The following is a 13595-nucleotide window of genomic DNA, read 5'->3' on the forward strand; positions in this document are numbered from 1 at the left end:
GCTCCACGATGGCAGTGTAGTAGGTAGGAGTTACACTCAACTTCTTCCCAGGACAAAACTGGAATTACAACTAAAATATAGAAATATTAACCTGAATAACCAACTGAACACTAGCTGAGCAGAAGTCTTATAACAAAAGATTTACAGAAGCTATATTGAGACTGGTAAAAAGGGCATAGATGTGAGAAGGGCTGGCTTTGTACCCACATGCAGCTGCTCAGAATCTGGAGGGATATTTCAGCTGCAAAATTTCTCCCTGAGGAGCGGAGGGCCTCAACCCCACACCAGGATCCCCAGTCCAGACAACCAGAGATGGAAAAAGAGGCGCCAACATAATATCAGGCTTTAAAAATCAGTGGAGATTATGTCTGCTAGAGAGAGAAGAAAGTCTGCTTAAAACCCAGGCACCCTCTTAAAGGGCCAATGCACAAAATCTTGTTTGCTGCCACTCACCCTGTGTTCTGGCAGAGGGAGGGCTGACCAGCTCACAGCTGACTGCAGTCTTTCAAGGATAGCCTGGGTTTGTGGCTCTGGGGAGACAACTGAAGGGACAGCTACCAGTGTCCCTGTGCTGAGTCCCTCTCCCATGCTTCCCAAAGATGCAATCTATACCCCATTACTGCATCATCCTGGGGGAATACAATAGCCCCATTCTACTACCTGTCACCCCACCCTGCTGAGGATGGATTCTCCAGGAGGTATGGGCAGAATCTGGAATAGGCCCAGTTGTGTGGCTCTAGGACAAGGGCCACTTTTCCCTCTTACATTAAATGGGTGCAGAGCCCTCCCTTCACATGGCCAAATCCTGATCGGTTTGGGCCTGATAAACATTGCTGGCATCCCCCTGACAACTCTGTGAGACCGTGTCCCACCACAAAGGTCTGTGGGCAGCTGGCAAGTACCAGATGACTTTGATGTACACTGGGACTTTTGTTGAGTGACCTCAGACTCAAGACCTGAACTGAGTTTGAATCTTTATCAATCTGGTGGACTCCAGTTGTCCTCACCTGGTAATTCACTGAGAATCTATCATAGCAAAGTCACGTGTAACCAGAGGCTCTTTGAATGACTGAGCCTAACAAGCAGCTGGCAGGCAGAGGTGGGTGGAGGCAGATCTTGAGGTGCCCTGGGCCTTTTATTGACCTACTCCTGGGCTTGGTGCTGGTAGAAACCAGCTTTGGTATGCAGATAGGCCCTTCCCACACACGAATAGGCCTAGCAGAGGCAGCCACAAACAGTGGATGGATTGTAGCCCAGGGCCAATCACAAGCAGCATCTGACATTGACTTGCACTGGCATCCCTCCCAAGATGCCTCAGAATCAATACACCCAGTGGTTTCAGACAATATAAGAGCAGGATCCAATTAGCTCCACAAGCATTACATTCAAAGGGAGATATTGGCAGACATCAGATCTTGCTGAGGTGAATTCCACTTCATGTGGTTAGCATGCAAACAGAAGCTCATCATCCATGATGGTCAAAGTTGATCCTCACAGCCAGTTAGACTGAGGGTTGACTCCACACATGGATGAGCCAATAGCAACTAAGATTCAACTATGAAAAGAGGATTCACATAACCCAGCTCAAGGGATCAGGGAGACAGTGCCACTGGGTGCCACAAAATATCTACTACATAAGTACACCTTACTGAGACCAGGGGACATAACTGATCTATCTAATAAACAAAAACAAACACAGAGAGGCAGCTGAAATAGAGAAGTAAACAAACATGCCAAAAAGAGAAGAACAGGATACATCTCCAGAAAAAGAACTGAATGGAAAGAAGACAATCAAGCTACCAGATTAAAAGCATAAAACAATGTTATAAAGATACTCAAGAAACTTAGCGAAAACTTCAACAGCATGAAAAAGGACATAGAAAACATAAAGTAGAATATAAATGAAGTCAGAAATAAGGAGTACAATATCTGAAATGAAGAATATACTACAAGGAATCAAAAGTAGGATAGACAATGCAGAAGGCTGAATCAGTGATTTAGAAGATAAGGTAACAGAAAACACCCAATAAAAACTGCAAAAAACAAAATAATTTTTAAAAATAAGGACAGTTTAAGGGACCTCTGGGATAACATGAAGCATAAAAACATCCAAATCATATGGGAACCAGGAAAGGAAGAGAAACAGCAAGGGATTTAAAACATATTTGAAGAAATAAAGAATGAAAACTTTCCTAACCTGGTGAAGGAAAAAGACACACAAGTCCAGGAATCACAGAGTCCCAAGCCAGATGAACACCAAAAGGCCTACACCAACACATATCATAATTAAAATGGCAAAGGTTAAAGACAAAGAGAGAATCTTAAAAGCAAAAAGAGAAAGAAACTTCATTAGTTACAAGGGAGCTCCCATAAGACTGTCAGAAATATTTCAGTCCAGAATGGACTGGCACAGAATATTTAAAGTGATGAAAAGCAAAGACATACAACCAAGACTGTCATTTAAAATTGAAGGAGAAATAAAAAGCTTCCCAGGTAAGAAAAAGCTAAAAGAGTTAATGAACACAGAACCAGGATTACAAGAAATGCAGAAGAAGAAGAAAAAGAAGAAGAAGAAGAAGGAGGAGGAGGAGGAAGAGGAAGAGGAGGAGGGGGGGAGGAGGGGGAGGAGGAGGGGGAGGGGGGGAGGGGGAGAAAGTTACAAAGAATAAAATGGCAATAACTAAAATATCAATAATCACTTTTAATGTAAATTGTTTAAATGTTCCAATCAGCCCAGCCAGGTGTGGCTCAGTGGTTGAGCGTTGACCTGGGATCCAGGGGACCGGGGTTCGATTCCCAGTCAGGGCACATGCCCGGGTTGCAGCTTTGATCAATGACTCTCTCATCATTGATGTTTCTATCTCTCTCTCTCCCTCTCTGAAATCAATAAAGATATATTTTAAATACATAAATAAATAAATGGTCCAATCAAATGACATAAGATAGTTGAATGGATTAGAAAACAAGACCTATATATAAGCTGTCTACAAGGCATCCACCTCAGGAGAAAAGAAACACGGAAAACAATGTTTAAGAAATGGAAAAAGATATTTCATGCAAAGGCAAATAAAAAAGCTGGGAGGGCAATACTTACATTAGACAAAAGAGATTATAAAGCAAAGGCCACAATAAGACAAAGAAGGACACCACGTAATGATAAAGGGATCAATTCAACAGAGTCTATAACCCTTGTAAACATTAATGCACCCAACATAGGAATCCCAAAATACATAAAGCAAATATTGATGAACATAAAGGGAGAGATCAACAGTAATAGAGTCATAGTAGGGGATTTTAACACCCCTTTTATATCAATGGATAGGTCTTCCAGGAGAAAAAATCAACAAGAAAAAGACAGCCTTAAATGACACATTAGACCAGATTGATTTAATTGATATCTTCAGAGCATTTCACCCCAAAGCAGCAGAATATACATTCTTTTCAAGTACACATGGAATATTCTCTAGAATAGACAACATGTTAGGGCACAAAACAAGTCTAAATAAATTTGAGAAGACTGAAACCATATCAAGCATCTTCTCTGACCAGAATGGCATGAAACTAGAAATAAATTACAAGAAAAAAAATGAAAAACACATGAACACATGGAGACTAAAAACCATTGTTACTGAACAATAAATGGATTAACAATAACATCAAGGAAAAAATCAAAAGATAACTTGAGACAAATAAAAATAAAACAACAATCCAATATCTTTGGAACATAGCAAAAGCAGTTCTAATAGGGAAATTCATAGCATTACAGTCCTTCCTCAAGAAGCAAGAAAAATCTCAAATAAACAATCTAACCTTACACTTAAAGGATTAGAAAAAAGAACAAAAAATAAAGTCCAAAGTGAGTTAAATACAGAAAATAATAAAGATTAGAACAAAAATAAAGAAAATTGAGTAAAAAAAAAAACAATACAAAAGATCTATGAAATAAGACCCGGTTCTTTGCAAAGATAAACAAGATTAATAAACTAGTGCCCCGCCGACGTAGCTCAGTGGTTGAGCATCGACCTGGGATCCTGGAGATTGTGGTTCAATTCCCCTCAGGGCACATGCCCATGTTGCGGGTGCAATCTCCAGTCAGGGGTGTGCAGGAGGCAACAGATCAATGACTCATCATTGATGTTTCTATCTCTCTTTCTCCCTCTCCCTTCCTCTCTCTGAAATCAATAAAGATATATTAAAAAAGAAAAGAAAATATCTGCAAATTAATTAATGTGATACATCACATAAACAAAATGAAGGATAAAACCGTATGATCATATCAATAGATTCAGAAAAAGCATTCAATGAAATTCAGCACCCACTTATGATAAAATCAGCAAAGTGGAACTAAAGGGAAGATATCTCAATATGATCAAGGTCATATATGACAAACCAAGAGCTAACATCATACTCAATGGAAACAAAAAGGGTTTGTTTCCCTTAGTTTCAGGAACAAGACAGAGATGTTCCCTTTCACCACTTTTATTCAATGTAGGGCTGGAAGTCCTAGCCAAAGCAATTAGACAAGAAGAAGGAAAAAGTCCCGCCGGGTGTGGCTCAGTGGTTGAGCTTTGATTTATAAACAAGGAGGTCATGGTTTGATTCCTTGTCAGGGCATATGCCTGGGTTGCAGGCTCAATTCCCAGTAGGGCACTGCAGGAGGCAGCACACCAATGATTCTCTTTTATCATTGATGTTTCTATTTCTCTCTCCCTCTCCTTACTTCTCTCTGAAATTAATAAAAACAGATTTTAAATTAAAGAAGAAATAAAAGACATCCAAAGTGGAAAAGAAGAAGTAAAACTCATTATTTGCAGGTGACATGACACTGTATATATAAAACCCTAAAGATTCCACACAAAAATCCTTACTAGAACTGATAAATAAATTCAGCAAAATAGCAGGATACAAAATAAATCTTCAAAATACAGTGTCATTTTTATGAACCAATAATGAACTATAAGAAAGGGAAACTAAGAAAACAATCCCATTCACAATTTTATATAAAAATTACCTTCAAATAAATTTGAACAAAGGGGTTAAACAACTGTTTTTGTATAATTATAAAACACTGAAGTAAGAAATTGAAGAAGATACAAAGAAAGGGAAGCAGATACCAAGCTCGTGGATATGAATTATTAACATCATTAAAATGTCCAAAGCAATCTATAGATTCAACACAATTCTTATCAAAATACTGATGACATTTTTCACAGAACTAGAACAAATAACCCAGACACTTACATGGAACCACAAAGAGCCCGAACAGCCAAAGCAATCTTGAGAAAGAATAATTTTGGAGGTATCACACGGCATGATATCAAACTATAGTACAAGGCTATAGTAATCAAAGCAGAATGGTAATGGCATAAAAACAGACATATAGTTCAATGAAACAGAACAGAATGCCTTTATAGTTAATTAATATTTGACAAATGAGGCAAAAACATACAATGGGGTAAAGATAGTCTATTCAATAAATGGTGCTGAAAAACTTGGATAAATAGCTCCTTACACTTCCTTACACCTATACAAGAATAAAATAAAAATGGATTAAAGACTTAAATGTAAGACTAGAAACCATGAAACTCCTAGAAAAAAATATAGTAATATCTCAGGCAAGAGAAACAAAAGAAAAACTAGCAAATGAACTACATCAAACTAACAAATGAACTATAGAAATGATTCCTGAAAGTACATTCTTACATCAAACTAAAAAGGTTTTTCACAGCAAGAGGAACCATCAACAAAATGAAAAGACAACCCACTGAATGGGAGAAAATATTAGCCAATGATACATCTAATAAGGGGTTAATATCCAAAATTTATAAAGAATTCATACTACTCAGAACAAAAAACAAACAAATGATCCAATGAAAAAATGAGGAAAGGATCTGAACAGACATGTCTCCAGAAAGGACATATCAATGGCCAATAGACATATGAAAGGATACTCAAGTTCAATAATCATCAGAGAAATGCAAATTAAACTCACACTGAGATATCACTTCATTCCTGTCAGAATGGCTATCGTCAATAAATCAATAAACAAATGTTGGTGAGGATGTGGAGAAAAGGGAACCCTCATGCACTGTTGGTGAGAATGCAGATTGGTGTAGCTACTATGGAAAACAGTATGGAGTCTCCTCAAAAAATTATAAATGGAACTCTTTATGACCCAGTGATTCCACTTCTGGGTATATATCCAAAGAAACTGAAAACACTAATTCTAAAGAATGTATGCATCCCTATGATCATTGCAGCATTATTTACAATAGCCTAAGTATAGAAGTAACCCAAGTAACTCAATAAGTGAGTAGAAAAGAAAGTAGAAATACACATAAACAATAAAATATTACTCAGCCATAAAAAATGAAATCTTAACATTTGCAACAGCTAGGATGGACCTAGAGGGTATTATGCTATGTGAAATAAGTCAGAGAATTATAAATACCATATCATTTCACTTATATATATATAATCTAAAGAACAAAATAAAAGAACAATCTAAACAGAAACAGAGTTTTAGATACAGAGAACAGACTGATGGTAGCCAGAAGGGATGGAGTTTGGGGGTCTGGGTTAAAAAGGTTGAAGGGATTAAGAAGTACAAATTGGTAGTTACAAAATAGCCATAGGGATGTAAAGTACAGCATATGGAATATAGTCAATAATATTACAGTAAGTATGTATGGAGCCAGGTGGTTTCTGAAAATAGCAGGGGAACCATTTTTAAAGTATATGATTATCTAACCACTATGCTGTACACCTGAAACTAATACAAAATCATATTAAATGTAAACTGTAATTGAAAAAAAGAAAAAGAAAAACTTTAAAGGGAATTGGGTGGCATGTTTTGAAGGCTATACCTACTTCTAAGTGAGGACTGTGTGTGAACTGCCTGTGGTTCCCTTGGGGACGGTCTGTATGATTCTAAAAAAGTGTCTATGCCTTTTTATTCAACATCTGCATATGCCTATCAAGGAAGACTGAACTGATAAACTTCATAGAATCTAGTGTTCAATAGCTTGAACTGACCAAATACAAGGTGAGGAGGACTCCTTTCCCAGTCTCTAAGTCATATAGAACAGCATTGGAAACCATGACTTAGTGTTTATGGTATATTAGGCCTGTGACTGGGTTCTTTCCATACTGCTTCTTGGTGAAAAGGAGGGAGCAAAAGAAGAAAGAGTTACCTAAGTTTAAAACTGAACTGAGGAGTCTTAGAGTAGAACAAGCCAAGAACAGCTTCAGGTTTCATGTTCTGACCAGTCTGTTCTCTCCATCTTTCCAGAGCACAGTTCTATTAGATATCTTATGCAATATGTACACATTGCTACCTCATCTTTTAAATTAATTTGTCATATGCCAGCTATTTCCTTGTAGGAAGTCATAAAATCACAGCACCATCAATACATTTTGTTTTCTCATGCTTCTGAGTTAGGTGATGCTCTCCAAAGGAATGATGCCTTTGCTGTGTTCTCTTGCAGAAAGTTATCTGGTATAAGCCACAGGGACCACCCAGTTCCTGGTGTGCCAGAGAATTCCTCAGATTATCCCTATAGTGTTTTCTGTCTGTGGTTTGAGACCCTTCAGTAACAAGACCCTGACTATATTGTTTCATCTCCTTTTAGGAACCTTCCTGATTATTTTAGGATGAAATGGGAATCTACCCAATCTATGCAAACATCCCAAGCTACACTAACTATATACAGAGTTGAAGCTACATTTTATAATACAGACCAACTTAATAATGTAAACAGTTGCAGGAAACAGAGGTAGCCAAAAGCATGTGGGAAACCATAATGAATATTCAAGTAATGGGAATATAATATCACATCATCATGAGTGAAGGAACCTAAACAGTCTTTTTTTCCGGAACTCTATGCACCTCCTGTCTTGATGATGCATTTTTAAAGCAATGAAACAATCTTGCTCAACTTCACAGAACACTGGCAAATCATCAACACTAAGTGTTAAATTAATTTAACATAGCTGGCCTGACCAATCATAACAGAAGCAAAAATAAATAAAATTAAAGGTAATTATGTGGATCTTTTCATTTGTTGTTTTTTTAATGACAGATATGAGTGTCAACTTTTAAAAATATCAAGAATACTTAAAGCAAACATCTGTTTTATAATACATGAAATACTATATTTTTATTTTGACTTCTTTAGACCATTGCTAAGATACAGGCTGTAGATACCATTTTATCTTCAAGGCTTACTAGTGTAATAAGAAGCCAAACTTCATTTTGCTGAAAATAATGATAGCTTCAGTACCAAGTTATTTTACAATTTTTCCCTCCAGTGCTTGATCTCATCATCATAACAATAAAACATTATTTATATGGTGCCTCACAGTCATAGCATACAAGGCGCCAAATGGAGCCATATAGTTAGAACACATTAAACCCATTAGATGTGAGATAAAACTATTTAAACTAGAATGAAATGGTGGGAAAGGCCTTAGAGTTAAAAATGACTTTGGACACCTCTAACAGAAGAACTCAGTCTACGGGACTGCTTATGTGATCAAGCATCCCAGAAATTCAAAGCAACATGTGGTGGGTGGGTACCACCAACTTAGATGGGTCACCCTTCAGTCTCACCCAGAGTTCAGAGGCACCATTTATCACTCGTGGTATAATGAACTTTAATTCATCATTTTGTGACTCAATAAAGAGTACCTCAAATGCCACTACCTAAAAGGTAAGGCTGTATTTTCAACTATGTCTATGGTCTTGTGGTAGTCATCAGTGTTGTCCATGAAATTCCAATTTCCACCTTCCAAGAGAAGAATAGTATGTCCTGACCCCTTAGATATTGGGCAAGTTTAGGTGAGTGGCCAACAAATTGTAAATGAAAGGGATATGTATGCCACCTCCAGAAGAGAACACTCACTTGCTGATTTAAAACTCTCTCTTTTATGAAAACTTGGCAGTGTGTGAGATGGTGACTGCTCCACCAGCCTGGGGCCCTTTCAACCCATGATGGACATGTAGTGTGAGCATGTAATATATTTGTGTTGTTTAAAGCCAATGTTATTTGGGAATTGTTTGTTATTACAGTATAACCTAACCTATGAACACTGATCATATTTCTCAATTTTAATACAGAGACCTATTTGCCTGAACCAGAAGAGGATTCATTAATCTAGTCCCTCAGCATTTAAAAAAAACAACACACATTTAGTTCAAATGTTCCAAATACTTTGAAACTCTCATTTTGTGTGTAGCCAATTTTAACTATGGAATGATGAAAACAGCTATTATTTAGTGAGTACTTGCATGTGTTAAGCATTTGGTAGAATGCTTTCCATATATTACCTTGTTCAATAGACTAAATATCTTTAAAATGTAGAGTTATTATTATACTATTTTATCAACAAGGAAAGTGGAGTTAAGTAACATCAAAATTACACAGCTAGTCAACTAAAGATTTCTTTATAACTTAGGCTGGCTAACTACAAAGTGCATGCTCATTAACACTAGGATGTATTTCCTCCCTGCATAATGTGGAAGAAAATCTGTTCTCATATCAGTGGCTGAATAAATACCATTCTTTGGCAGATGGTATAAAACAGTACTGTATTATAAATACTTATATATTTTATGATTGCTACTCCATTGAGACATTTATCTTTCATTTGAAAAAGAAACACGACAACTTGTACTTGATTTATCTATCTTGTTCCAACCCACTGAAATGTCATAGTAGATTATCCATTTCCTGCTGGAAAAATATATGGCCCATAAGGAAATGATATTCATATTCATTAGCAAACACCCCATCTCCCTCAAAGTGTGCTACCCAAACTTCCAGCTGAGGTCTCTGAAATGTCAGGCTAGAAGAAAATCTCCCCTGAATGCTTCTTCCTAACATTTGTGTTTGCTTCTAATTATTTCTAACACCTCTGAAAACACTAGAAAGGGTGAATAAACACCTTGCTGACAATGTGCTCTTTGCCAAAATAATCGATTATCTTGCTTCTTTGCCTTCTAAAATCCAAATATTCAATACAAGCTTCTTGGGCACATTCCCAAGATTTTGTTTGGTTAGACTTCACCACGGAAAACAAAATTGGTTCAGCAGGAGTCTGTAGCCAGAACATTTTAAGCTTCATAGACCTTCAAAGTAGTGACCTTCTCTTCACCTCCTCTGCCTCTATGCTCTATTAAAGAAAAGACCAGAAGAAGTTTCCAGTCAGAGAAGCCAGACTGTATTTTGATTCCGTTTTGAGACAAGTAACTGAACAGAGTTGAAGCAGGTAGTTATTTGTGGCTCTTACCTCAAATACCTTTGAAAAGGTCTTCTGTAAACCTTTGAAGATCTTTCATAATTTAATAAAATTTTTCTGTGCTGCTTAATCTCTATCTTAAAGGAATCAGCCTTATATCTACCACCTGATTTTCTTTTCCAAGAGTCTCTGAGATCACAGAAATCACAATCATAACACAAGCAAATAGAGGATTGAGAAAATTAGGTCCCCAAACCTGCTGCTGGGAAAATTGGGATATGCTATTTGTGACAAGAATTGATTGTAGCTTTTTTCTTTCACTTTGCCTCTGTGGTCCAGGCGGAAAGATTTTAGGAGAAAGTCCTTTCCCTCTATGGCCCTATTTCTGCTTTAGCATGCCCTTCCTCTCGATAACAGCACCCTAAACCTCAGCATTGCCTTTCATACCTTGCTCTTTCAGTAGTCCTATCTCTGAAATGTCTCTTACACATACCCACATTTCTGATCTTTTCTGCCACCTCCTTGGCCCAAAGCACCCTGAAATAAGAGGAAAACTTGTTTAATCTTTGCCCCAGTTGTTCGTACAGCCAAACTGTATTCATTCTCCTCTGGACCTGATGTTATGTGAATCTCTGAGCCCACCTAGAATGCATGTCATTTTAGCCATCTCCAAGCCCACGTTATTCTTAAAGATCTGTTCAAGCTCACTTGATGTTGAGCCCTCTTATTTTCTCACAGTGCAAAGGAACATCTCCCTTCTATGACTCCCTATAACATTTGATTGGCCTTTCCTCTATGGTATATTTCAATTTCTAATTGTTTTGTCTCTTGTGATTTTTTTTTTTTAAACCAGAATTAACATTTTGCTCATCTTGCATCTCCCACAGCACCTACCAGAGTGTCTAATAAATAATTATTAGACAAAACCAATTAGACTGAAAGGAAAAAAACTAACTAGATATACAGAATTGGAAAAATGTAAAATATAAAACTAAAGAGAAGTTAAAGCTAGCAAATTAATATATTTTGTACTAAGTTTCTAAATGAAGTCATCTGTACTTTCCTCCTTCCAATCCCATAACCAACACATCAGCAAATCGTGCTGATTCTACCTTCAAAATATAACAAAATTGAGTGACTTTTTACAACAAACCTGGTCTTAGCCACCATCATATTTTGCCTGGAATTCTGTGAGAGCCTCCTAGCATGTTTCCCTTCTTACCTGTTTTCTTGCAATGTATTCTCAAAAAGGCATCTGAAGTTACCCTCTAAAAACATAATTCAGATCATGCCACTCCTACGCTCAGAATTCTGACAGTGGATTCTAAAATTTTACATAATCCACCAACCTTTCCACTAAGCAGTTGCCCTGTGAGCTCCCCTCTTGCCTTTTCCTCTCTTATTCACTTTGTTCTGACCCTGCTGGCCTTCTTGTTCTTCACCAGGTATACTCATCTTCAGAGGCTTTGCTCCAGCTCTTTGCTCTACTTGGAACTTTCCTCCATCTGATGTCTACACATATCATTTCCCACAAATACTTTAAGTCTTTTTTCAATGAGGTCTCCACTAACTACCCTACCACATTTAACATCTCAACCTTCCATTCTGACCTTGCCACATCCAATACCTCTTACTCTTTTTCTTTCTTCCACACTTTTCATGTATGTCTACCATTCTTTGACTCCCTTTGCTAAAACATAAGATTTATAGTAACAGGGAGCTGTGTCTGTTTTCCTCAACAAATATTTGCTAAATATGAATGAATGAATGAATGAATGAATGAATGAATGAATGAATGAATGAACGAGCTCAACTAGACTTTGAATTTAGTTCTCAGGTTTCTGAAACAATGAAAATCAAAGTCATACTCTCAGACTTCAAGATTCTAGCAAAATGAATCTTGTCAAACATACCTGAAAGCAAGGTGAAACACTATTATTACTATAAACCAAAAGAGTCACACATAAACAAAAAGTGATCAATGTAATGTGCTTGTTGTCACTGCATTTGCTTTATCCAGTCATGCATCTTGCACTTATGTTACCCATGAGGATGGACAACTGCAACATTCCAAAGGTGAAACATTTCAACAGTTAGGTGGAATTTTTGAGTATAGAGATTCACTTTATAGGTTGGATAAAAACAGGTGTTCAGGAGAATTTTTAAGCTCCATGAGGGCAGAAATCATATCTGTTTTGAGTGTACTCTATGTCCAGAAGCCAGTGAATTGTGATGCTCAATACATATTTGTTGAGTGTACGATTGAAGAGAAAGGACCTTTATATTTTCAGAAATAAACAAGGTAGTAAAAGATAATTCTACTATTTACATAAAGAAAAGTTTTACCACCTGGAAGTTAGGGCAGTGATACAAAATTTTACCTTAAATTAGTTTAGAAATTAATTTTTTATTATGAAAATAATATGTAAGACTTTGAGCAATGTAAAATAGGTCAAGAAAACACTCAGATTTTAAAAAAATGTTTATTAATCCTTCTTAGAAGGACATAATTTCTTCTAAAATTTAATGGCTATTTTTTCTACTTGGAAAACATCATTTTTAAAATTTATATGAACTATAATTTTTACAATTGCATGTTAATTAAATCTTGTTCCCTATGTTTCTCTTTGCTAGTGGATGTTGTGAAATTCACACAATACATGTCTGTTGTGGTACACAAACATTTTCTGATTTATTGTTTCTTCCCTTTCAAACCTTCTCACATTCTCCTTATTAGCTATGTAGATTGGTGTTTACAAAATGCCCTGATGACTCTCTTGCACATTAATTCTGTGGTTATTCTTTCCTAGTGTCTTTTGAATTACTTAAAAGTATTCAACAAAGTACAAATGACCAGTAACTATTGAATATCTGAAGTGTTGTTTTCATTTTCACAGTTTCATTGTAAATTTGAGGATGGCCATTTACTTATTTTTTTTTTAATTTATCTTTATTGTTGAAGGTTTTACAGATGTTCCCTTCCTCCACCATCACCATTGACCCCCTTCACCCTCCTCTTGCCCTCTCCCCAGGCTTTCAGCACACTATTGTCTGTGCCCATAGGTTATGCAAATATGCATGTAAGTTCTTTGGTTAATCTCTTCCTGGCCCCCACCCTTCCCCTCTACTATACATCAGTCTGTTGCATGTTTCAGCGTTTCTGTGTTTATTTTGTTCATCAGTTTATTTTGTTCATTAGATTCCACATAAAAGTGAGTTTGTGATATTTGCCTTTCTCTGTCTGGCTTATTTCACTTAACATAATATTCTCCAGGTCCCTCCATGCTATATCGAAGATTAAGATATCCTTCTTTTTGACAGCTGCATAATATTCCATTGTGTAAATATACCACAGT

The 13595-nt window shown here is 36.7% G+C and overlaps 1 protein-coding gene and 1 pseudogene across 1 annotated transcript in view; both read right to left on the reverse strand.

Moving 5' to 3' along the window:
- The window catches only part of SUGCT (succinyl-CoA:glutarate-CoA transferase), an 841499-nt gene that overhangs the window by 16992 nt on the left and 810912 nt on the right, over positions 1-13595 (reverse strand). The gene's annotated exons all lie outside the window — the stretch shown is intronic.
- Positions 5631-5701, reverse strand: LOC148092236 (small nucleolar RNA U3; annotated as a pseudogene).

The sequence above is a fragment of the Miniopterus natalensis genome, chromosome 10 (assembly GCF_054644295.1).
Source record: "Miniopterus natalensis isolate mMinNat1 chromosome 10, mMinNat1.hap1, whole genome shotgun sequence".
Classification (NCBI taxonomy): domain Eukaryota; kingdom Metazoa; phylum Chordata; class Mammalia; order Chiroptera; family Miniopteridae; genus Miniopterus; species Miniopterus natalensis.